Here is a 24101-nt window from a genome sequence, read left to right on the forward strand (position 1 = left end):
AAATACCAGTATTATTGGTGCATTCCCATTGTAACATTATTCACCGGTTGTATGTTGGCCATATGAATACTATAATTTAAATTTCTTTTGAAGAGACTGGCTAGAAGGCATTTTTTAGGCATTTTATCTCCTTGGTACTGATGGTAAATTAAACAGTTACTCATTTGGGCATTCTTTGTGCTGGTAGAGGCATTTTGTTGCAATTTGGAAGAAGGCGTAGTCATCAGTTAATGAATTTTTTAAACCATGTGTTTTTTTCAGTGCTTGGCTCTTCACCTTGGAAGAAGGGTAGGTTTTCTGTGCTAAATGAGAATGGAAATACTGCATCAGTTCAAATTAAACACAGCATGCAGATGAGACAAAACTGTAGTGTCTGTGAGCACACTTTCAACGTAGCACTCACAGAGCTGCTGGAAAACCTACAGAATAAATGGAGCCATAAATGTAAGCAACCATAGGGTTCCACTGAGCCCTGTGGTGTTTGTGCATTGCTGCTGCTATAGGAACACACCTCTGAGGTGTCACTGCCATTTGGAGGAGCAGGTTCTCTTCATCAAGAGCTGCGCCGAAATGATGTGTGCACAGCTCCCTCTGCAGCCCAGCACCTCGTCTTCAAAAACCATTGGGATCACAGGAATGGATGCTTCTGGCTTTTGATGACTTCATCGCTGGAAAAGATGTTTTGTGTCTCAATCCTTCTCACCAGTGCGGACTTGTTCTTGTCTGTAATGAACTTGCATATTGACGTGGTTGCCCTTTAGCGCATTAAGGATTCTGATCTCAGTTGAGGGCTTTTATTTTCCTGGCCTTTTTTTTCCATCGTGGTAAGTGTCTCAAGCCAAAGGTGGCTCCATGCCTGCTGCTTATTGGAGCTCTTCCCAGGCCACCCCATGTTTTTTATACATGAGCATACTTGTTACCTTGAAAAGTAAATATGAAGATAACTAATGCTTCTCCTCTATTCCCTCTCTTCCTTCACCACATTGTACCCTCTGGTTAGTTCAGTCTAACTGAAATAACACAGAGAGGATCCCCCTGGTTTTGCCTCCCACTGAAATGACAGCATATTTCTTTTACCTGTGTTTACTTTCTGGCTGCATTCCACTCCTTTAGTTTATGCCACCTTTCTCCCCCGCTTTCTGAAAATTATTTGTTTGGATATGCATCTTTTTCCAGGAGAAGAGTGTCTTAGAAGGTGGAGGTTAAAGACAAGCACATAGAATTTGGGAATTTAGTCCCCATGCAGTGATACTGACAGTCCAGGGAGCCATATTTGAATGGAAAATTGAGAGCAGTAATTTGGCTGCTTTGATTTTTTTCATCAAGCAACCTGCCCTGATCCTGAACCTGCATGTATAGGAAAATTGTTTTGGACACTAATTTCTGGATTGTAAGAGTTTGCCTGTGCAGACTAACAAAGGTATAAACTGAAGGTACCTCAGGTAAACAACGTTACAGGTCTGTGAAACCGCATATTTTAAAAAACCCAACAAAACATGGCCTAATTTAATTTTGCTTAATTTGTTTCTGCAACAAATTAAACTAAAACAAATTTAGGTTGCATTTATGCTAGGCTTTTAATGTGGTTCAACCAATCCACTTGAAAGGATAATTCAGATGAATTTTCCTGAGTCTGTCATGGGGATGAGAAATGACACACAGCACCATGCAGTCCAGTTATATCCTCTCAGGGTACCAAAATGTATAGTTATGGCAATGAACATTGACTACATACAGAAAAAGAGATCAAAATCAGTAGGAGCATTGGGAGGAAATCAGAATCAGGCGAGGCAGAGGAACTGTTGTGGGGGGCAAATCTCCCAGATAATGACCTTTCTTGTGGCTTTCAAGGCCACCAAACGGACTGATTAGTGACCAGATGTTTGCTTGCTGGAAGGTGGCTCATCTGAGAGAAAAAGCCAAGAAAGTAAAGGTTTGGGGACCAATGCTGGAATCTTTGTTGTGATCAAGGGAAAACACTTTGCACAGGAGAAGCAAATAAAATTTGCAACCTGATCCTGAGTCTGCTCTGATGTTGGCACTTCCCGGAGGCAGAAAATACTTTGCAGGGGTTTTAATTATTTCCAATATCTCCACTTCCCATTTATCCTACCAAGCTAGAGTATGGAGAAAACCTCAGGAGCACCACCTTTTCGGAACACAGTTCTTGTGCTTCCAGCTAAAGGTACTAAATGTAAACATGCTATTTGTGGGTTGCATGCAATGTATTTCGAGAGTTTGGTTTTACTAATTATTGCAATTGTTTCATCTTTATAGATAGTTAACTCTGCTATGGAAAGGGACCCATTTAAGCAGAGGTAGGTTACTCCTGGAAGATGCAGCTGCCATTTTGTGAGGACCTACCAGAGTGGCCTATCAGAGAATTATGAGAGTTAACTGGTTTACTTTTTCTCAAAAGTTTGTTTTCTGGTAGGTTTTCACCTCATCTGTCATTTGGGATACACTACGAGGAAAAGAGGAAGGACTTGTATCAGAGAAACAGCCAGACATGTACTTGTAGTTAATCTCAGCGGGGTGAGTGATTAGGATATTTTGCCTTGTACACTTTTTTAATTCCCAGTGAACCTCAGCACAGCAATCTCTATGACGGATGGAAGACCAGATTCTTTTTCTCTCTCTGTGTAAACTGTACAAATTTTGTGCTTCTTTTAGAATTTTGCTTTTCTAACAAAGGAAAAACAACAGAGGACCAGAAGGTTTGCCAACCCTGATAGCATCCCAGGAAGGTGCCTGCTGGGGAGAGACAGGAGTATGGAAGACGTGTCTGACTGGGGGATTTCCTGCTGTAGGTCAGCAGAAGGCCACTCTTTGTCCACTTGCCTATCATGTATGCTGGATTGAAATGGCTTTTAATTTGCACAGGTATGATGAATGGGAGTAAAAGTCTCTTTCTCGTAAGTCATGGTAATGAATAAAATAGAAAAGCAGGAGTTAGGCCTGCTTGCGAATAATGTGTAGCTGCAGGTACATCTTAGGAGCTGGATAATACTCAGAGTTTGTTTTCCCTGCAGCCTTAAGTGTAACAATGTAAGAAGACAAGGCAGAGCTACATGCCTGTATAATGCTAAAAATATCAAGTTAGAGTCCTCAGGCTTTAGGTCAGCTGTTCAATAGCAGCTGAAAGGAAATCCCTTCTCACCCCCCACCCTATATTCTGTACAAATGGGTTCTTGTACACATACAGAACAATGTGATGCCATGCCTTTTAATTAGGGCATATAAATCAAAGTCACTTGCCTTTCTCCAACCAGGTGAACTATTTTCAGTGAAGAATCTACTCAAAGAGGAAGTTGTACAGTCCACCCTACACAATTACACAGATAAAAGTATAACGAAGAAATGAAATTATATATGAAAGAGATACAACCTCCCCCTCTTTGATACAAATACATTTTTGGTTTTTTTCAGAATACTAGAAATAAATTCGAAGATAGGAAAGGCCTTAAGCACTAGGCTAATTGTATTAACCCCTCCAGATTTTTACACTTTTTCCATTAAAAAAAATCTCTTTTCTCCTCTCTTCATTGGAATAAATAGCTGCATTTCTTTTCTCTACAGGCTGAAGATGGTGAATTGAAACAACCATAATGAGTGTGGCAGTCAAAAACAAGGGCATTTACAAAGGATAATTATTGCTTAGATTATGAATATCAAATTTCTATTGACATGAAAAAATTACATCTTACAGAGATATTATAAGCATTGTCATTCACAATGAAGCACGACAGAAAAGATTTTACTCTCAGCTGCCTGTAGAATTAAGTCACATGAGCCATTCTTTCTTCAGAGAAATGTGAAGCTGAAACTTAGAAGGATGCATATTTCTATGTAAAAATAGCATCATTCCCCTTCCTTGAATTTGGTTCAACACCAGCATGGAGAACTGCTATATAGAAAAGACAGGTGGGGAATGTAAAATTCTCAGTGTGGAAAGAGTTTCCAGTTCCCCACCCACTGTTACCTTCAGCCTCATTTGATTAAGAATGTTCCTGCCAGGTAAGTGGGTTGGAAACTTCCAAAACACTTTCTCCAATGAGTGACTGAGATCCTAGATCTCTGATAGCATTTCAAGTGACAGCACCAGTGGCAACCTCAAAGTCTTAAGGACTGAGGAGGAAAAGGATGGATATGCATAGCCTTACAGTTCAATTGAAAATAATGACAGTATAAGCAATATACTACATCTTGTATATATGGTATTTTGACATTCTTTTTTTTCTGAAAAGTGAAAAAAATGCATTTCCTCTGTTCAAGATGTCCTTTAATCTTGCTGTCACTTCTTACATAAATCCAAACTTATTCCAGGTATACAGATTTTTTAAAGGCTGTTAGTAAGAAAAAAATGCTGAGTGTTTTCATCCTTAGCAATCCCACACAAAGTTTGTCATAAGATTTACAGCCTCTCTGTGTTTTAAGCAGCATTTTTTGTGTGCTGTGGTCCATGAGACATTATAACTTGACTATGATGTCAAGAAAAAAATCTCCCAGAAAATGTATAAGCTCATCTATAACCACAAATTAAAAATAGAGAAAGTAATAATTGAACATTCAAAATGGCCTAATTTTGCTTAGAAATGAGAAGAAACATAACTATACTGCTTAAGGTGGAATGTAGTCCTTCAAGCAAAAATTGAAAAATTTAGTTGTATTTCCTGCTTCTAGTGCAGCATATTTTAGCATTTCCTGGTCTCCAGGAAATTTAATGACATTTTAATTTTGATGGCATATTCATTACTGGCAATTTGAAGCCATCCAGAAATGGAGGTATGGAAGTTTCTTTCCAGTTTGTTCTGTTCCACAGGTTCTGCACTTCTTGTCCACTACTCAGAAGCCTTCGGAGTCCTTGGATACCCAAGGCACAGAAACAACCAAGAATATATTTGCTATCTATGTTTGGTGTGGTCCTGATGTTTAGGTTCCATATATTTATCTTAACTAAGTAGGACATGCTTTTGCCACCTCAAAACTATTTCAGCTCAGCTGCTATCTATAAAATTCACCTTAGTCCTTCTGGAGATTCCACCTAAGTCTGTGTCCAACTGTAGGTAGGAGTATTCTCCCTGGAACACGCACATAAGGTGGGAGCCTGTGCCCTGATGGAGGATATTGGGATCCCCAGAATGTGTTGTTTCTTTCCTGGCATAATGTTTTAGAGTGCTGAAGACTGGCTGGGGAGAATACAGGAGTGGAACTATAATTTTCCTCATGTTGCAACTCTGTTTCATAGATTAATTTTCCTTTTAACATGTATATGTGGTCATTCTGTGATGTGAATATTTGTAAATGTTGACAAACGCTTTTTCCGTCCTATATATGGAACTCATTTTCTGGACTTCATGTCTATTAGCTGAAATTTCCCAGGATGTGATGCTTTAAATGTGACACAAAGAGGATCTGCTTCATTTGTCATATAATTTATTTTATTCTTCATCATATGTATCCTTCTATAAATATGTCCTACCTTTGCATTCTACCTGTCTGAAGTCTTTAGGGAGCAATCACTGTTTATCTGTGAATTTCTTGCGGTGAGGATGTCTCTTCCAGTTTACATTTGCATCATAACTTTTTAACCAACGTATTCTAGGAGTGTGTCAACTTTACATTTTACATTCTCTCGGACGTTCACTTTCTTTGTTCTCTCTTGATTATTTTGTAAGGAAGAAATGAAGCAATTTCTTTCTGATGGAACATCATGGTATCGGGAATTGTTTTTGATATTGCTGTGCTGTTTTTTTCTTAGCATGATTTATCACTAAAGGAATGGATATTTACTGAGTTGCTGTAAGTTTTAAGCATGAGAATAATAGCATAAATTACCTGCCTGAGAAACATCAGTGAGAATGGGTGATTAGAGGGAGTGAAAATAATAATAAATGTTTTTATATATAAATAAAAATGTTTTAATAAATTAAAGTTGAACAACCTCAGAAAAAATAAATTGCTGTCTAATTGTATTGTTGGCTGCATGTATAAATCTAGATGCATTGGTACTGTCAGTGGTATTTATCCTCACTTCTGATGCACACTAAGGATACCACTGGCCTCTGCATAATTAAGTACAATAGAACTGAGCCTATGGAAGATGACCTGTCTACTACTCTGTAACTTTGGTATTTGCCTGAATAATACTAGAAATACTTTAGTGCTAAAAAGTTACTTTTTTCTTCTAAAATGGGTATTTTTGATCATAAAACAACTGAAGTCAGGTTAAAGAAAATAATTTAATGCTGGAAATTGTACAAACCAATTGCCATAGGATCTCCCACATTCCATACACTGGAGTTCTTAGAGGATGGGTGTCAAGGTTATTTAAAACATTCAAAGCAATAAAAATAGGACTAGTACATTTCAATTCTTTAAAGTTTTTAAAAATAAAGTTTTAACTTTATATACTTAGACTCTTCTGTGGTTCTAAGAACAGTTGTACAAAGAAATTCAATAAATGAAAATGAAATGAAAAGTGAAGGCTACTATTATAGGCAAATCAAATATTTTCACCATTAGGTGCAACACCCTTTTTCTTCTCTTTCCACTGTTAGTTAAGATGATGTTCCCTGCTGTCTCCCTACATATTTTCCTGAGATTATCTGATATGAAAAGCATCTCATACATGTTGTGACAAGGCCCTCCCAGACAAAGTTCCTTACTGCACATATTGTGACCATTGTGTATGCACGTTCTAAGCCTCTTTGCCCCTCACTTAGTGAAACCATAGATTCAAACAGATGGGGACAACTGTGCTGTGTTATAGCAGTTAGGCTCATAATATCTCCCTACTTTCAACTACACCAGTCTCACTGGAAATGCATTCGAGCTGAGCTATGTCTCCAGCAAACTTTGAAAATGCTGAATGGTTGGATTACATATGAACTGCTCCGCACGAATCTCCCTTTCAGTTAGTCAAGTACATATATAAATATGTACATGTACATATACATGTATATACCTTAAGGAAGGGGGACAGCTGTAATGGAAATGTAGCAACAGCACTTCTTAAAAGTCACTGGAATATATAAAAATGTTCAACTCTGAAAAATGTTGCCATGAAAGGCTGTAACATTAATGTTTGACAATGAGAATGAATAGGTAAATTAACAGTTTTATTTCCCTAAAATGCAATTGAAAGGGAAAGTCAATATATTAAAATTCAGCACAAACTCCTTCCAAGTTTGTTTGTGAGCTCATGAAAGTCTTTCATAATCCATGTTAATCTATAAAGAAAAAAGGCTCCAATGCTTTTGGTGGCCTGTGGCTGAGGCTCTTTGTTACTCTTTTTATATGTGTTACTTCTGTCAAAAAATTGATCTGTCTGGCTCAGTCTGCTGTTTTCCCTCAAGACTGTTCTGTAGAGCCTTGGATGGAGCCTCTCTTGCCTGTTGCAACCAGTTGCCTTGCAACCAGTCATGCATGGTTCAAAAGTAACAAAGATTAATTTTTATATATATTTTTTAACATTTATTTTAACTTTAAGAATCATGGCTCTAAGGTATACTAGGCACTTGAATCTGGAGTCAGAAGTGCAAGTAGCAACAAGGAATATATATAAATCAGAATCCTCATTTTTCTGTACCACCTTGCGGATTTATGTTCACTAGATCCAATGCCCAGCATACCTTTTCCTTTGTTTCATATTTGAGTAATCACTTCAAAACACACCTTTGCGTAATAAAGCAATGGCTTTAAAGTCAAAGTTAGCGTCTGTTGCTTTCATGTGAATTTGAAATACCCTCATTGCATTGTGCCTGGCATTACAAAACACACCAGTGTATAATACAACATACAACAGATTCTTGAATCAAAGAACATTCCAAACTGAGCTAAGAGCTTTCAGATCTGCATCAAATGCTTCCAAGAGGATAAAATCACAGAGGAGCAACCTGTGGTACTCTTTGTTCTTGCCATGGAGAGATGTGCTACTTCTTACAGCTCATTTGTGGTTTCTGGAGAGACACACACAAAAAAAAAAAAAAAAAAAAAAAAAAAAAAAAAAAAATTTAACATAGCAAGTGAGGTTTTTCTCTGTTAGGGATCAATGCTTAGCACTCTGTGACTTCATCCAGTCACTTGTTGAACAGTCTGTAGCTTCCTGAAGAAAAAGAAATCAGAACTGGTTTCTCTCTGTTTCATGCTTCCTTTTTTTCTGACATTGCAGAAAATACTGTCACTGTTTTCTTTCAAATTCCTTTCTGAAATACACAGCTGGACCTCAGAAGTTTTGTGTTTAGGGAAGTGGACAGGTGGGATTGGCATGGTGCATCTCCTACTGATATTGCATGAAACAGGAAAAAGTTAACTGCTGGAGAAAGATGATGGTGGATAAGGTTGTTTACCAAATGGGTTTCAAAGTAAATTGCCTCAAGCCCATTTGCTAAAACTAAACTGCATAAAAATAATGGGTTTTCATGAGTGAAGAAGGCAAAAATGTATTGACCTCCTCCTGTGTATTCAAAGTACCTATGAATAGAGCCTTTTCTAAGAATGGAGAGGAGGGTTATTTTAGTTGGGTGTTTTGTTTCTGCAAGATTTGTATCTAGGCCTTTAGCTACTGTAAAACAGTGAAGTTTTGTTGGAGTAAGTGTTTTGGGTGAAGTTATGCTGACTTAGAGAAACTGGGTATCTGACCCAACATAGTATTTCAATGTAGCAGTGACCTAGCAAAGTGTTAAACTTTCCATTACTGAACGCCAACATTAAAGGATTATTTAACTCTACCAGAAAAATCACATCCTGGAAAAAAAATTATCAGGAGAAATCTCTCTGTGAGTGATTGCATTCTGTCCTTTGGGACATGCTTTGTTGCATGTGCCCTTAAACTCTTCCAAAAAAAAAGCCCCTTCATAGCTCCATTATTTTCATCACATAATAAAAAAACCCTGTCTTTCTCCTTCCCCTTCTGAGAAAATAAACACACATTGAACTGCACAGGTTGAGCCTCATTAAAAAAAAAGAAAAAAAAAATACCGTGGGGGTTAGACTGGGTTGAGATAATTAAGAAAACAATTTTCTTTTCAATGGCATAATTTTCCAGACATCAGACTGCTTAATGTAGAACCTAGATATAAAGGTCTTCTATCAGAATTTGAAATGTTGCTTTTTGCAAAGCTGACATAAATAAAACCCTGCTTTGCAATCAAGTTTTCTGGACTAGATCCCAACCCTCCTGAACTTCAGTATGTTTTGTTGGTTTTGTTAACATTGTGGACCATCTTAAAATTGCGATTAGAATTTTCTCAAGCAAAAGGAACTTCAGTGTTGCTAAAGAAATGGAATGGAAATACCAGGCAAATACACATTCAAATCCTCCTGACAGAAAAATCTGTCAGATGTGGACAGAACCTGAGGAGCTCTGGGAAATTTATTTTCCAGGCTTCCTGATTCTCATTCTCTTCCCTGGAATGGATTTGAGAATCATTACAGACTTCAAATTACAGCCTAAAAAAATTTAAGATCTAACGTAGGATTTTAGGTGTCTGAAAAGTATATTCCCTAAGTCCTACTCAATTGCCTCTGCAGCCAAGGAGGGAAATTTTATTTATAAGAGCCTCTATTTTATGTTAGTTATTTTATTTGTATTAAGGTCAGCCTTGGCCAACTTAAAATTTGGTTTCCTGTTGTGTCCAGAAACATCTTTATTAAATACTGCTATTCAGTAGGAGGGAGGGTTGTTCCCTCCCGCTTTCTGTCCTCCACACTTGTTCCTTCATTTTGAGAGTTATACATCAATTCCCTGGGATAGAGAGGGAGCCCTGTGTCCTGGGTGCACCAGGCTAGAGTGTATTCAGTAAAGTAAAATTTTTCCTTTTAGGGAAGAAAGGATGTGTGCAAGCAGTTTAGTTTGGTAGCTTGTTTATGAACTTATTCTCTCTTGAGATTATGTGTTTTTGTGGTTGAGAGCAAAGTCTGCTTTCTTCACCTTGACTGCTGCGGAATTCCACAAAAAATACACCTGAGGCCAGGACCTGACACAGGACCATCTCTGAATATGCAAACGTATTGTATAAGCACCAATATATAGGTAAATCTAATGACTTAGCAATAGCAGAAGGGAGTGTGGCCTATGGTGACTTTCTTGATATTAGTGTTTATGACAAGAAAAGGTGTCATACTTGTGTCCCCTTGGAATTGCATCTCCCAAGATGTTCTGTGCCTGGATCTGATTGCCGTCTTTCATTTGGTCTTGCTCTCCTTTCTCAGGAAGGAGTTTTTAACCTCCTGCTGAGTAAATGCTGTGGGTCTGATGTAATTCAGGAAGTCCTGTGTCTGATGTGTTTTGGATAAACACCTTTGCTGAGCACAGAAGCCAATGTGGGACCATTTAATTCTGCATCTGTGCTTTTGAGTTTTCCCTCAAGGAGATAACACTGAAATCCATGCCCCAGAAGCTGAGCATAGTTTAGAAAGCAACCCAAATGGTTGTCTTCTGTTCACAGTGGTTCATCACATTGTTTTAGAGCTGTGGGCAATGATGAAAGTAGTGCAAGAAGGAAATAATTTCCCCAGAACTATAATAATGAGGAGAAAACCTCCTTAAGCCAACAACCCTTATTTTCTTCTATTTTCTTACTTTTTATTTGTTGTTTAATTTGGCAGCATCAGCTTTAAAGTTTGTCAGACCAACTGTTGGCAACTGAGATTAGTCTGAAGTTTTGACTTTCAATATTACAGTGTTAAATGCATCATAAGGATGAATATTAAATTAATTGAAAAATCTGTTTCTGACTGTGAAGGTCACCTAACCTCAAGAGTCGTGCTTTCCAGATCTGAGTAGTGTTTGTTAACATTGAGAAGCAGGATACCACCTTATATATAAATTCCTTTTTTGCCTCTCTCTTCATTGTATTGAATAAAGCTGTATAAGCATATAAGAGCACTGATACATTATGTCCAGAAACTGCTATGATGTCCATTTTGATAGGAAGCTTGTCAAAAATTATATTGTGAATCTTACTTTCGAAGGACTTTGTGTGACACACTTGAAGGCCAGATATGTAAAATACAAGTCTAAAGTCAAATTCTTTTACAGTTACTGTAGCTGTTAGACTTAATGCTAACTTAAAACATTTTTTTTCCAGTTTTGCATAGTAGAATTAAAGTATTACCTTAAACACAGAAGAAACCTTGGAAGGATTTAGTGTAGAATTTTTTAGATAGTCTATTACATATGTCTACTGCCTAATTTTTAGCAAAGCAGACATTGGATCTAGTGTTTAACCTACTGCTCTTCTGAGGGGGTATTATAAACCTGGCAACTGGCATGACGACCTCTTTAGGTTCTCTAATAGGAATGAATTCAGTAGCATTAGAAAGGTCATTTTGGCAACAATCCTGTGATTTAGAAACAGTACTCAATTCTCTGCGAGAATTATTCTATGATGTGATATAACTTTGTAACAGTATTTAGAGTATTTATCTTAAATTCATTCATGAAAGTGGCCCCTAAATAGTGGTTATATAATTTCCATTGGAGTCCTTTGGGGTAGATATTTCTTATTCCCATTTTATAGATGGCAGCCATGAAACATTAACAAAAGAGAAAAAAATCCTACTAGTTTTTATGTCTCTTTTTTTCCCACCAAAATGAGAATGGAATGGAATCTCTGAGAGGGAAATTCTCCATTTCAAGTCAAGAACAAAAATGTTCAAGACAGTTTTTGACTGAGAAACATTTCCCCCCCCCTCCACCTCCCATCAGCTCCATTTTTCCATTGCTTCCCCCAGTTAAAACAATTCCACAAACAAACAAAAAAGAAAAGAAAAAAAAAAAGAAAAAAAGAGAGAGAGAAAAAAAGAAAAAATGAGATCTTTAAAAGACATATAAGACAAACCATTGTTAAGACTTCTGATTATTTTTGTAAAGATTTTTGTCTGTGTCTCATAAAGGAAGATACTGTACATTCACAGTGATGAACTGTTCATTTCTTTCTGAGAAAAGATAGAACACCTTTAGGTCATGCTGCTGCTTTACATGAAGTGGCAATGACAATGGCCGTGGTACTAATTGTTCCCACTGCTATGCACCACCACATCTAATACTCAGAAATTATGTGGGCCTTGATTTATAACTGCTCTCAATTGTTATTAGTCCCAGTTGCCTCACAGTAACTCTTCAGTATGTAAAAATAAACACTTAGGTTTCTGCAGAATGAGGGTCGTAATATGTAGCTGCATATGACTGAGTCTGGCCCTGACCTCATGAGGGAAAATAAACCCTATGCAAGCATGGAGCTTGTTAATATTTTCTTGAGTCCTTTCACCTGGCTTCAGTCACTGTCACTAATTTGTTTTGATTATGGTAAAATTTCAAGAGTTTGCACACTTTTATTTTGTCTGAATGACTCCGTGGGGTCTTGGTTATTTTATATTACCTTGACTGTCACAAGCAAAATCAGACACTCATAAAATTACGTAAATGTAAATGTCAATAAAATAAATTGTTCTATTTTTGCAGATGTTCTTCATCTGGATTGAATTTGATTGTAGATGCTTGTCTTCATGCATAATGATCCAAAGCTAAAGGATGAAAGTGTTCTTGGAGCAAAGAAAACACATTCTGAATCTTTACTGTAAATTATACACTATACAAAATCAGTCCAAATTGTTCAAACCCTTGGACAATTACAATGTTATTCTACTCACCATGCTGAGTACTGTGTAATTATCATGGTTAGCAGCAGTTTGCTTGCTCTTAGTCCTGAAGGGAGATGCAAGCTTTACTGAACAAGAAATAAAAGCAGATGTTAGACCTTATTTTGTTTTCTGACTCAGCAACTGAAAATACCCACAAAATGTGAAGGATTTTTTCCCCACTTATTTAGTTGATATAGCATTAACAAAAACAGTGCTATTGATCAAATATGCACTGCACTGTACATAATGGATAGTGTGGTTAGTTGCATGGTTAAAGAATTTGCTAAGTTGCAACCCCCAGCTTCATTTGTAAAAAGAAAGAAAAAAAATCAGAGATATTGTTCCCAGAGAAGGAAGATCCAATTAACAAGAAACATTGCATTGGTTTTCTGGTTTACAGGCTCACCCTTCTCCTATTAAGTCAATGATAGATTTGCTTGCATAGTTAATCATGCAGGAAACATACTTTACACTAAATCCATTTGTTTTGTGGGGTTAGTTTACTCATCGTTTTCACAAAGATTATCAGTCTTCCAGTCTTCCTTACTAAAAGCTTTCCAGTAGAATTAAATTCCAAGAACTTGCTTGGCTTATGGGCAAAGATTTTGAACCTCAACAAATTTTGTGTAATTGTTGTAAACCTATAATCTAAATTCCAAATATTTCTGCAAACTTCGGGAGGGCCTTCTGTCCATTTGACATCAAAACCTGGAGCAAATGGATCAGGAAATCGGTAATAGGAGACACCTTTGGCTTGACCAGTTAGAGAAGGATGTGGGATTCCAGTTGCCATCAGACTGTTTTGTTCAGAAGATGGTAATTCATATTTTTTTATGTCTCTATGTAATTTCTGCTTAATAAAATCTAAGAAGTATTTCTAATCTGCCCGCTAATATAATATAAGAATATTAAGGAGCAGTCTGAAAAATAGCAACTGTTCTTGTGCTTGGATGTCCTGTTAGATATAATAAAGTCTTTCTTTCCCTGGAGAGTTAATCCCTGAGATGGAAGGGTTCCACTTCCCCAATGGAAATGTTAGCTAAATTTAGTGTCAGCTAAGTTATTGAAGTCTGCCTGGGTCTTCTGGAACTTGTTGCTGGGCAGAGCATGCTGCCATAGCTAGACACCTGGAAGACCAGAGCAGTGGTTAATGTGCACGTGCCCTTGTGTGAAGGTGGCAGCTGAGGAAGGCAGAAAATAGGATTAGTTGCAGTCTTTCTTTCCTTTGCATGGTACAACACACCTCTTGAAGAAACATGTGGAAAATTAATGTGTGGCCTGGAACTGCTTCTTGCTATAGAGTGATATTCAAAGGTATGTGAGGTTAGTAGTGAAACTTTTGTTTCTCAGTATTTACATTGCTGTGATTCCTCTTGGAAGGGTTTTCTTCTGGTTAAAGCCCTCACAGCTTTGACTCTGTATTGGCACAGATGCTCTCGCCTTCTTGCCCACCTCGTCTTTCTCTTTAAATTGTTCAGTAGCTCTTGGCACTGACTGCAAGTCCCACAGTTGAAAGATCTTTTTTCTGTATGGAAGCCTTATTAATTCCAGGGATGTGATTGCTTGTTTTCCATATCTGTCTTTCTAACTTCTAAACATGCGCAATAGTAGAGGTCTTTCTCTTCAGGGATATTGTGTGTTCCCAAAACCAATTGTTTTGGTAGGTATTTCACCTTCTTACCTTCTCACCTTGGATGGGAATAAAAAGGAGAATTTTCTATTAATTTCCATATACTTGAGACAGTTTTTTGATTCTTTATCCTTTTAAGATTCTATGTAAATGTGATGGGGACATTCAATTGTTTCGATTTACTTGAAGTCTCCGTGGGATTAAGTCAGGCAAATCTTTCATGAGCCGGTGCAAGCAAGAGGCAATTTAGGCCTTGTGGGTCACATTTTTATGTAAGTGTGTATAAAAGGATGAGGAACACTTTTTAGAAAAAGGTATTTTAGAAGCAAGCTTCATCTATTTTGTAGCTTTTGAACAAAACTTTAGTGCATTTACTATAAGCAGCCTTGAGACCTAAAGATAAAAAAATACTGCATAAGAGTGTAGCATTACTATTGTAATAACTTCTTCTATGAAGCCAAGCATTATTTATTTTGGTTTCTGATACTTAATTGTAGTTCACAAAAATGGAGCTTTTCCTACCTTTAATACATCCATGTGCCAAGCCAGTGAATAGGGGTTACTAAAACTCCGTCTTCTACTGTTGTTTTCCTTTCTTTTTTCCTTTTTTTTGACTGAGGTTATAATTTTCTTCAGCTCAAAATTCTCAGGTTTTTTTTTTTTTTACTGTAGAATAGTCTGTAAATGTCAGAAGAGCCACAGTGCAAAGTTTTTTTCTCACTAATGTATTTCGTTTTAGTGAAAATTCGGTCTCCAAGAGAACAAATACATTTCCTAGAAGAAAAAAAATAAGTGTTGATTAGTACCTTGGTGATATATTTACTGTATTCTCTTTTGAACTTTTTCTTGCTTAGAATTGAGCATTGTAACTTCTTAAATGGATTTGTTTTTACAAAAAAAAAAAAAAAGCTAACATTCCTGTGCTTATGTGTGTTTTAGAAAAGAAATGGACTGAACGCACACTGCCACACACACTCAGTTGTTGTTGTATAGGGTGTTTCTTTCAAAGTGCTGCAGTTAAACCGGCAGAACTGAAAAATTAGTTCACCAAGTAAATGCTAATAATGAACAGAAAAAAATGTGCAGTTACAAGTAGCTTTATTGCAAGTCTTTACAGGTGCAGTGAAACAAATCAACCACAACTGCTGCAGTTTAATACTTATTTCCTATTTAAAGTAAGTTAGCAGGAAACCTCTTAGAGTGTTATTTTTTCATGCAAAGGTCTTGAGTGATAACTTGAAAACCAGTTACTAGTCATGGGCTTTCTGTGGGAGAAACTAGCCCGGTAGAAAACCATAAGAAGATCAGGTGGGAGCTCTTGCTTCCGTGAGGACTAACCCTGGAGTCGATGACTGCTAGGGAAGCAAAATAGCTCCTGTCAGCCATCTGAGTGTATTTTGTGTCTAAAAAGGGAGAAGGTGCTGGACTCAGCCTCTTTTATACTCAGCACTCATCTGGCCAACACTATCACTCACTGTGAGCAGCTCTTCTCTCTCACTTTTGGCAAAAATTACTCATTTAAGTCAAAAAGAAAAGTGCAGAGTGCCTAACACACGCAGGGAAGATTTCCCCTAGGCTCTTAGTTCCTGCACAGCACAACTGCCCAGAGCTGAGTGCCATCCTTTACTTCAGGGAAAATACACAATATCTTGGCTACTGCTGAGCTTGGTGCCCATCTCCACCTTTTTTAGCATACAGTAATGTTGCTGAGGAGTATATAGTACAGCAGAGTGTTCTGTAACGTAGGATGCAAAATTGCACTCCCTGTTGCATATTTTGGTTTTCTCTGGATATGTGACCAGCTGGTTGCTTTTGATATGGATTTGCGGGAGCCCTGTTGAAAGGTTTAGCTGAGTCTAAGCATCCACAGCTACGTAATCATGGAAGTGTCTGAAGAACCAAACTCCACAGGTACAGAGCCCTTTATTTCTTCTGGTTTGGCAGCTTCTATCCATCTTCAAAATCAGAAATCTGTAAATGGAGCAACCAACATGGGCTTCTGCTTTTCTGTCAGAAAACCTGTTGGTGTCAAGTGGTGAAGTCTGGTACTGGTTTGCCATCCCAAAACCTCAGTTTTAGTTATACTCAGTTTCATCCAGCTTCAATAAATTTGCCCAAGCTCTGTCTTCTGAGAGTTGCCTACAGTACTGTACTGCAACCCTTGTGCTGCCGTACAAACAGGTTTCCTGAGTCTTCTTATGGCATTTGGGACTGGAAATTTCACACTGAACAAACTGCTTGTGCTTAAGCAACAAAGCCTAAATTCAAACCACTTTTGAAGTCCTTTCTCCAATTGCTTGTTCCCTTCTCAAGTTGTCTATGTGGTGTAAAGTGGGTTCCTGTACAGGTATGGTTCTAAACCCAGAGATCTGGTCTACAGCCACGTTGAGGGCTTGCTGTAATGACATTAAACTAGATTCTGTATTAAAACACAGAAAAGCTGATATTTGAACATCTGCTTTTGCTAAGTAAATATTATTAATGAATAAGTAGTTCCTCAAAGACTTGTTAGTGCTTATTCTTTGTGCTTTTATCAAACTTCTGTATATTTTTTTTTCCGTTCTTTCCTCCTATGAGAGGAAAATATCTTCCTTCCCTGAACTGTGGGTAAGAGAAGAGCTCTTAGGAATCACATTAATAACCTTGCACCCTGCATTGAACAGACAAGAACTTCTCTGTGGCCCACAGTTTTCCCAAGATAATTTTCTGTTTGTTTTCCACAGTACTATCTGGTGAATAAGCATGACTGTTCCCCACTTCCCATCTCTCACAGCTCACTGTAGGTGACCAGTCAGCCAGTTGGTGCCAGATTAATGACAGAAAACAGATTTTATTGTCCAAATCATCTGTGAATGATGGGACACTCTGTTAATTCCCATGAAAGCTAACTAATCTTCCAATTGAAATACTGCATTTGCAATCCATGCTGTCATGGGGACCAGATTTTCTTTTTTTTTTTAAGAGAAAAATAAACCCCACACAGAATCTTTTTATTGATGGGGGAAGAAGGGGGAAGGGAAATTTCATCTCTTTTCCTGAATTCTATTCCGCTGAGGCCACTTATATTCTATTGTAAATGCAAAACCTCAGGATCAGCCTTTCTTCTCATGGGCATGCAGAAGTCTCTGCTTTCTCCTTGTTGTCTTCAGCAAAAGCAAATTTAAAAATTTGAGTGATGGCATGTTATTTTTAGTGAGAGACTGTGCAAATCTTACTCAAATGTTGGATACAGTTGGAATTGTTATATCCTTGGCAAAAAGTATTACAAAATAATCTGTAAAAATTTCTAAAAAATTACCAAGCCATTAATTCAGTGGCCTGCTATGATTTATCTTGGCATTATGTATCACTTGTCTGTGATGAAATTATAGATAACTATGTATATGCAAATATACCTTTAGGAATATTGCCCTGTTTCAAGAGTGAATGTTTGAAAGAAAGAAAATGCTGGCCCTACTACTAATGCAACTTAGACTTGAGGAAAATACTATTTATATATATATCCCTTTTTTTCAATACTGTCATCTTTGGGCATTTTGTTTTAATTTAAGGTAAAGCAAAATCTTTGTTTCCAACAGGTGTGGGAGAAGGCCTCAGGAAAACTGGTGGAATTTTTAGCGTCTTTTTTTTTTGAAAGTATTTTTTGGAGAAGCAAAATCTTTTATAACCTGTAAAGCAAAAATACAAAGATTAGTGACAGTAGAGTCTATTTCTCTTCCGTGAAAATGGTTCTAGCCACAAGGCTATAATGGAGTCTAGCTACTGTGAATCCATCCATCAGCATCACAAGAAGGTGAAGAAAGCAAGTGGTGACGGTCTGAGAGGAGAAGGTGGGCAGTGGGGTGAGGGATGCCTGCTTACCATGGAGGATCAGGAGTAGGAGCAGGGAAATATGCGTCCCAGAGATGACCAAGGTTAGGCTCAGGTACTACAAAAGACATCAGCAGATTATAAAGGCTTCTTCCAACAAGCCAAATCAGTTCATCAGGTTAATATGTGAGATAAATTTATTTTCTATGTCATTAACTCAAAGCACATTATTGATAAATTTTTAATTACTCTATTATTAATGACTGAAGTTTTTGTAGAACATTTACGTTATTTAACAAGCTACACATAATTACCTCATAGAGATATACATATATAGATAATTAGATAGTAATAATTTAAACTATGATTTAGGAGGACTGCTAATTGTCATGTAACTTCATAAGCCTTCATTTTAACTGCCAATGTCATTCATTTATATTTCTCAACACTTCACTGCATATTTTCTAATAAAATAACTATAGGGGAAATTAATCAATAAATTAATGCGATACAATGATCCTTTTATCTTTAGGTTACAACTTGCTGATCCAAACCCAACTCAGTAGTGACTACAATTTGTTGCTGCAAAACAATACTGGCAGAAGAACAAATGGATCCCATGAGTAAATTCAGGCTGATAATTAGAAGACAGTTTCTAGCCATCTGGAAAAGGAGGCAGCCTGCAGAAGGTTGTGGAACAGCCTTCAGAAGAATATTGGAATGGGGTGGTTGAATTTTTTTGAAGATGAAACTTGACAAACTTCTGCATTAAATTGTTCAGGATGTTTGTCTGCAACGGGAGTTGGGGTAGAAATAAATAAGTTCATGCTGTGGTGTTCATCCCTTTGTGCAATAGGAAGGGATGAGATGCTGGTCCATAAGGATGAACATCTGTGTTATGAAGTGCAGATGATGAATGTGGAGGTCAGGAGCAGGATGGACATGGATCACTTCTCCCCACTAAGTAGAAGTGAGCAGTTGCCCGTCCCAGTCCTGCTTTGCTGCAGTTGCAAGGAATTTCCACTCACATAGTGGAAACAAGAAGACATTGTTAGCCAAGAAGTGGCTTCTATGAGTGCCTTTAGAGATGTTTTTGAGAGTCCTTTCTAATGCTTGCACTGTAACTGCTAGATGCAAATGGCAACTGGATTAACAGAGGAAACAGGAGTCTCTTTAGCTAACCCTGGGAGAAAGGCTGTATTTCCCAAGACTAGAGCTGGTAGACTGGAGGGCTGTACTGAGTTGAGGGAAGTTGCAATGGTTGGCATTTGCTGCTCTGCCCCAAAATGCGCTCATTGCTTATCGGTTTTGCTACATGATTCCACCGTCAAAATGGATTTCAAAAGAGGGCAGGCGAGTTCATGGCAACTCAATCCACTGACAGCTGCTATTCATTGCCGTGGATACAACTTTTGGCTCAGGAACACTTAACCTTCTGATTAGCAAAATTTAGAGGACAAGCAAAGCATGAATATGCTCACTAATCATGTACTGTACTATCTCTAAAGATTCACTACTACCATTTATCAGAACTGAGGCTCTGAAATAGGTAGTCTATCAGCCTCACTCGCTATGAGGCACCTGTGTTCATTCCTGCTCTTTAAATACATTTTTCTCTCAGATATTTTTTTTTGTTCCAAAAGAAATAGATTTGCAGAGTTTTGAAAAGTCAATGTATCAATTTACATTTTCAAAACCATAGTTTGTATTACCAAGAGCCATTAAGGAATATAGATGATTATTCATCTTCCTCAGGAGCTTTTGCAGGAAACTTCCCAAGAAAAGAAATTCAATGGAAAAATCTATTAATATTTTTGCTGTTTATACAATTCATTTGTTCCATGGAATATATTGAGTTCCTAGGAGTTTATGACATTAACTTTTCTGCTTGTAATTTTGCTGCGTAAAATGGAGCAATCCACCATAATCTCAGTTATGCTAGTTCAGCTAGGTAATAAACTCTCACTGATATTAGCAACATCAGCATATTGTAAATATGAATCTTTTATTTACCTAATAATCTTGATTGTTGACTATCACTAAGTATACTTATAATATTGTGGCTAGTACCATTTCTATGATATTTTTAATAACTGTGAAATGCTACTGAATCAACTAGTCTCTTGAAGTCCTACTTATCATAGACTATTACTTTTAACCAGAACTTCAAAAAGCTTGTGGTAGGTCAGAATGTTTTTGTTCCTTCTCCCTCTCCCAACTGCTTGAAGCTCCTTAGGTGATAGAAAAAACAGTGTAATGTTTGTTCACATCCTTAAACTGTTATTTGCTTCTGCTTTCACCTACTTTCTAGAACCATGTCCTACATATGTGCTGCCTTTCCAAACTAAGAGGTATATTTAAACTGATCCTTTCATTTGAAGGGTATGCTTTTTTGTAAAGAAAGCTCTTTACATGGAGAACTGCAGTGTGGGACTAAATGTTTTTCTTTACAGCAGCATAAACTTGGAGGGGCAAATCCTGAGAGCAGTCATTTGTTTTCTCTGGGTTAATGGCTTTCAGCTGGACGTCTGTCTTCTGAATAATGACTGCACTGCTACATCAGCCACTCTCTTCCACAGCAAAACATGTGTTCAGTTAACGGCATTGACATATTGGAAGTTGGAATGAGCCTCCCCACTTGAGTTGTTCAAACATGATACATCCTACTAGAATGAAATTAAATAAGGAGATGTGACAAAAGAGGAGGATTCAAGGAAGATGATATTGTGTTCTGAAATTGCAGCATCAAAGAGACTTTGGTTTTTTACATCACTTGTGCCGCTCATTATTTAATCATTCCCATCCTGAGTATTTATTTTCTAAAGGGAAAAATTGGTTTTCAGATTTCAAGTCCTACGTTTTTGATCTTTAGTATATACTTGTACTACTGAGTGATGTGGAAAAATAATAAACAGTAGAAAGCTTGAAGTAGTCTCTAGAAATGCTGAGAGCAAAATTTGAAAAGTACTCAAGCAGCACATAAAATGTCATGTCCCTTTCCCATTTAGTCATAGAATTAAGTTATCTAAGTCACAGAGACAACTGTAGAAAATATCCTGGCTTTTCTACAGCAGGGATCACACATAGGTACAAAATAAGTACCCTGGCTGTACCATGAAGTATAGAGGTGTGGGAGTGTGTTTTGCTTTGGTTCAGTCTGGGTCGCCCCTCGAGTTTTGTACCTTTGTATCTACCCAGTTTGTATCCTCCCAATTTTCTGCCAATTACCCCATTTCCCACCTTTGTCTCTTCCCTGGCCCTTGCCAATCGTGCTGGCACCCCTCCCAGGCTTCTAGAAAGTTCTGGCAGGGGCATCGTGTGATTGGCTAGGGGAAAAAGATCCCTCCCTTCCTCTCCCATGGTTGGTTCCCTAATACGCCTTTCACCCTGTTCACCACACCCTTCCCTTCTCCGATTGGTTCCCTCCCATGTTACCACCCTCCCATAAATCCTCCCGCAGATGCCTTTGGAGCTCGCTCCGAACTGGGCACCCCTGGGAGGTGGGGCCTCGCATCCGAGGCGCAATAAACTTCCCAGATTTAACCCAGTTTTGAGTCTGCCTCCTCCCTCCACCGCTCGCCTCCATCCCAGCGGTCCTGTGAAAGGACCCACGAGCCAGACCTCTGGTCTCCCGGAGTCCGGAGGCTGGCCCCCGCAGCCGACTGCGTCCGGAGCTGACCGGGCTGAGTGGGATCCACTCCAAGGGGACGCAGAAGCAGCTTGGCGCCCATTGCGGGGCCCCCTCTCCATCGGACCCCGCGGAACGGACTGGTCGGCTCTCTGAGCCTGTCCTTGGGACGTCTAGCTACCCCAGTTGTAGCACGCTCCGTTTTAGGGAGCTGCGCTTCTGGGGGAGAGGACGGTAGCTCCACTTGCGCCAGCGGAGTCGTCCTCGGTGGAGGATTGGTCGTCTGGAGCCCGCCTGGACACTAAGGGGTAAGTATTTTCCCCCGGGGGGGGGAATCTACTTCAAAGCCGGTAAAGGCTTTTTGGGACTTACGGTCCCTGGCTCCTGAGGAGCCGCTAGGCTGCGCAGCCCCGGGGTGGGTGTGTCACTTGCCTCCGGTTGGGATTCAGTGTCCAGGGTTTATTCCTTCGGCTTCAGATGTTGTGCTGTGGATATGGGCACTAAACTGTCCACAGCACAGAAGGGGGTATATATCCAAGTTGTGGGACTCCTAGAGGGTGGGGGGAAACGTTTTTCTAAGGGGTGTTTAAAAAGGTTTGTTCGTTGGTTGTTTTTGCACTTCCCTCGCTGCTCCCAAAATTCGGTTTTAAGCATTCCCTTTTGGAACGCAGTGGGAGCAAAATTGACAGAATCACAATTGGTGAAAGAAAAAGGTTTAGATAAGTTTTCTTTGTTATATTTGCAAATTCGGTCTGCTTTAAACAAAAAAAGGGAGAGGGAAGGACAGCCAACCCCGGGTTCCCCAGTTGCTACCCCTAAGTCTTCTCCTAAGCCCGTGTCCCCTAAACCGGGCATCCTGAAGAGAGCCAACTGCGACGCTGCGCAGGGTTGCTATTGACTCCCTGGCTCTCCTCGAGATTCCCGGTCCCCCCGCCCGGACAGTCCTGGCCAGACTGCCCGGGGCTCCCCCCGTTCCCCGACTTCCCCAGTTCTAAGACCCCGAGTTCGTTTTAGCCTAATGGAAGATTCAGAAAATGGCTTCCCTACCCAAGGGGGACAAGATGGTGGACGCCACATGGCAGAGACCCCTTCTTGCCCTCCCTCTCCTTCCCCATCCCGAAACCCTTTCCTCCCACTTTCTAACCCCTCCCATCTCAACTCCTCCCCATACCCTGACCCCTCCTACTCCCAAGTTGGGTCCGCCCTTGCTACTCCTCCCACCCCACTTCGGTGTACGCCCCCTTGCTCCGCGCCAGGGGGGTTGTCGTAGGTCCGTGTCCGGTCGCCACCCACTTCCCGCTTCCGGTTCCCACGCCCCTACCTCTGGTTCCCACGGTTGGCTTTCCGGTTCCCACGGTGAGTGGCCGGAAAGGGGGGGGCCTGAGGACCGGAACCCGGAACTGGACCCCATCCCTTCAGTCGCTCCGGTTTTTTATCAGAGGTCCCGGAGAGGGGGATTGACCCATGCCAGTTGGGAACCCCTCTCCCATCAAACAATTAAGGAGCTCTGCAAAGCGCAGAAGGAGTTTGGGAGGGAGAGCGAATATTTTCGCGGCCTTTTACAGGCAAATCTCTCCGGAGTGGTAGTGACGCCCTTTGATCTGCGTCAACTTTTCTCATGCTTACTTTCCTCGGCAGAGTTTTTGCTCTGGAAATTGGCATGGGAAAGGGAGCTCCGCCGACTCTTTCTAGTGCTATTGCAGGGATCCGATACGGCCGTTGATGCCGATAATCAGGCATTGACAATGGACCATCTGAGCGGCGAGGGGGAGTGGGCTTTGGCGCCGAAGCAGGCCCAGGGTTTGCCTTTAGAGGTGCTGCAGCAGGTCAAGGAACTAGCCGGTAAGGCATTCCTTGACCTGAGGCCGGACGCGCCTGTGGAGAGCTACTCGCGGGTCCGACAGCAGCCCACGGAATCATTCGTCAGATTTGTAGAGAGACTAACCCGAGCCGTAGAGTTGCAGGTCAGGCAGCCGGCAGCCAGAGAGGAGGTCATCGTGGAGATGGCGATGGCAAACGCGAACCCCCAGTGTAAGGCAGCCATCCTGAGCCTCCTTCTGGACCCTCCGCCGACAATACAAGCTATGCTAGAAGTCTGCGCTACGAAAGCGCCGCACCTGCAATCTGTCGGCTCGGACAAGCAAAGACCCCGGGGAATGGCTTCTGTGGGAGCAGCTACACCACGCCCTGCTGCGGACCAGAGAAGAACCACAGGCCAAGGCGCCCGACCTCCATCAAAGAACGCCCGAAGGCAGCCACAACAGCAGACCCGGAACACCTGCTTCCTCTGCAACCAGCCTGGACACTGGACCAAAGACTGCCCGCTCAAGCGGGAATTCCACCAGTTTAAGAAGGAGCAGGGGTTGGGGGGACTCGTAAACGAGT

General features: G+C 39.8%; 1 long non-coding RNA gene across 19 annotated transcripts in view; it reads left to right on the plus strand.

Annotated features, from left to right (window-relative positions):
* Positions 1 to 21631, plus strand: part of LOC116446374 — a 118571-nt gene extending 96940 nt beyond the window's left edge. For 8 of the 19 annotated variants that reach the window (XR_004241184.1, XR_004241176.1, XR_004241192.1 and 5 more), the window contains 3 exons: positions 262 to 2883; positions 3580 to 4017; positions 4823 to 5504. This is a non-coding gene — a long non-coding RNA (uncharacterized LOC116446374). Of the gene's footprint in view, positions 1 to 261; positions 2884 to 3579; positions 4018 to 4822; positions 5505 to 17856 lie in introns of those variants that run through there. The other 11 variants (XR_004241187.1, XR_004241186.1, XR_004241189.1 and 8 more) reach the window with 11 other exon arrangements.
* The last annotated feature ends 2470 nt before the right edge of the window (positions 21632 to 24101 follow it).

This window comes from Corvus moneduloides, chromosome 1 (assembly GCF_009650955.1).
Source record: "Corvus moneduloides isolate bCorMon1 chromosome 1, bCorMon1.pri, whole genome shotgun sequence".
In the NCBI taxonomy this organism is placed as follows: domain Eukaryota; kingdom Metazoa; phylum Chordata; class Aves; order Passeriformes; family Corvidae; genus Corvus; species Corvus moneduloides.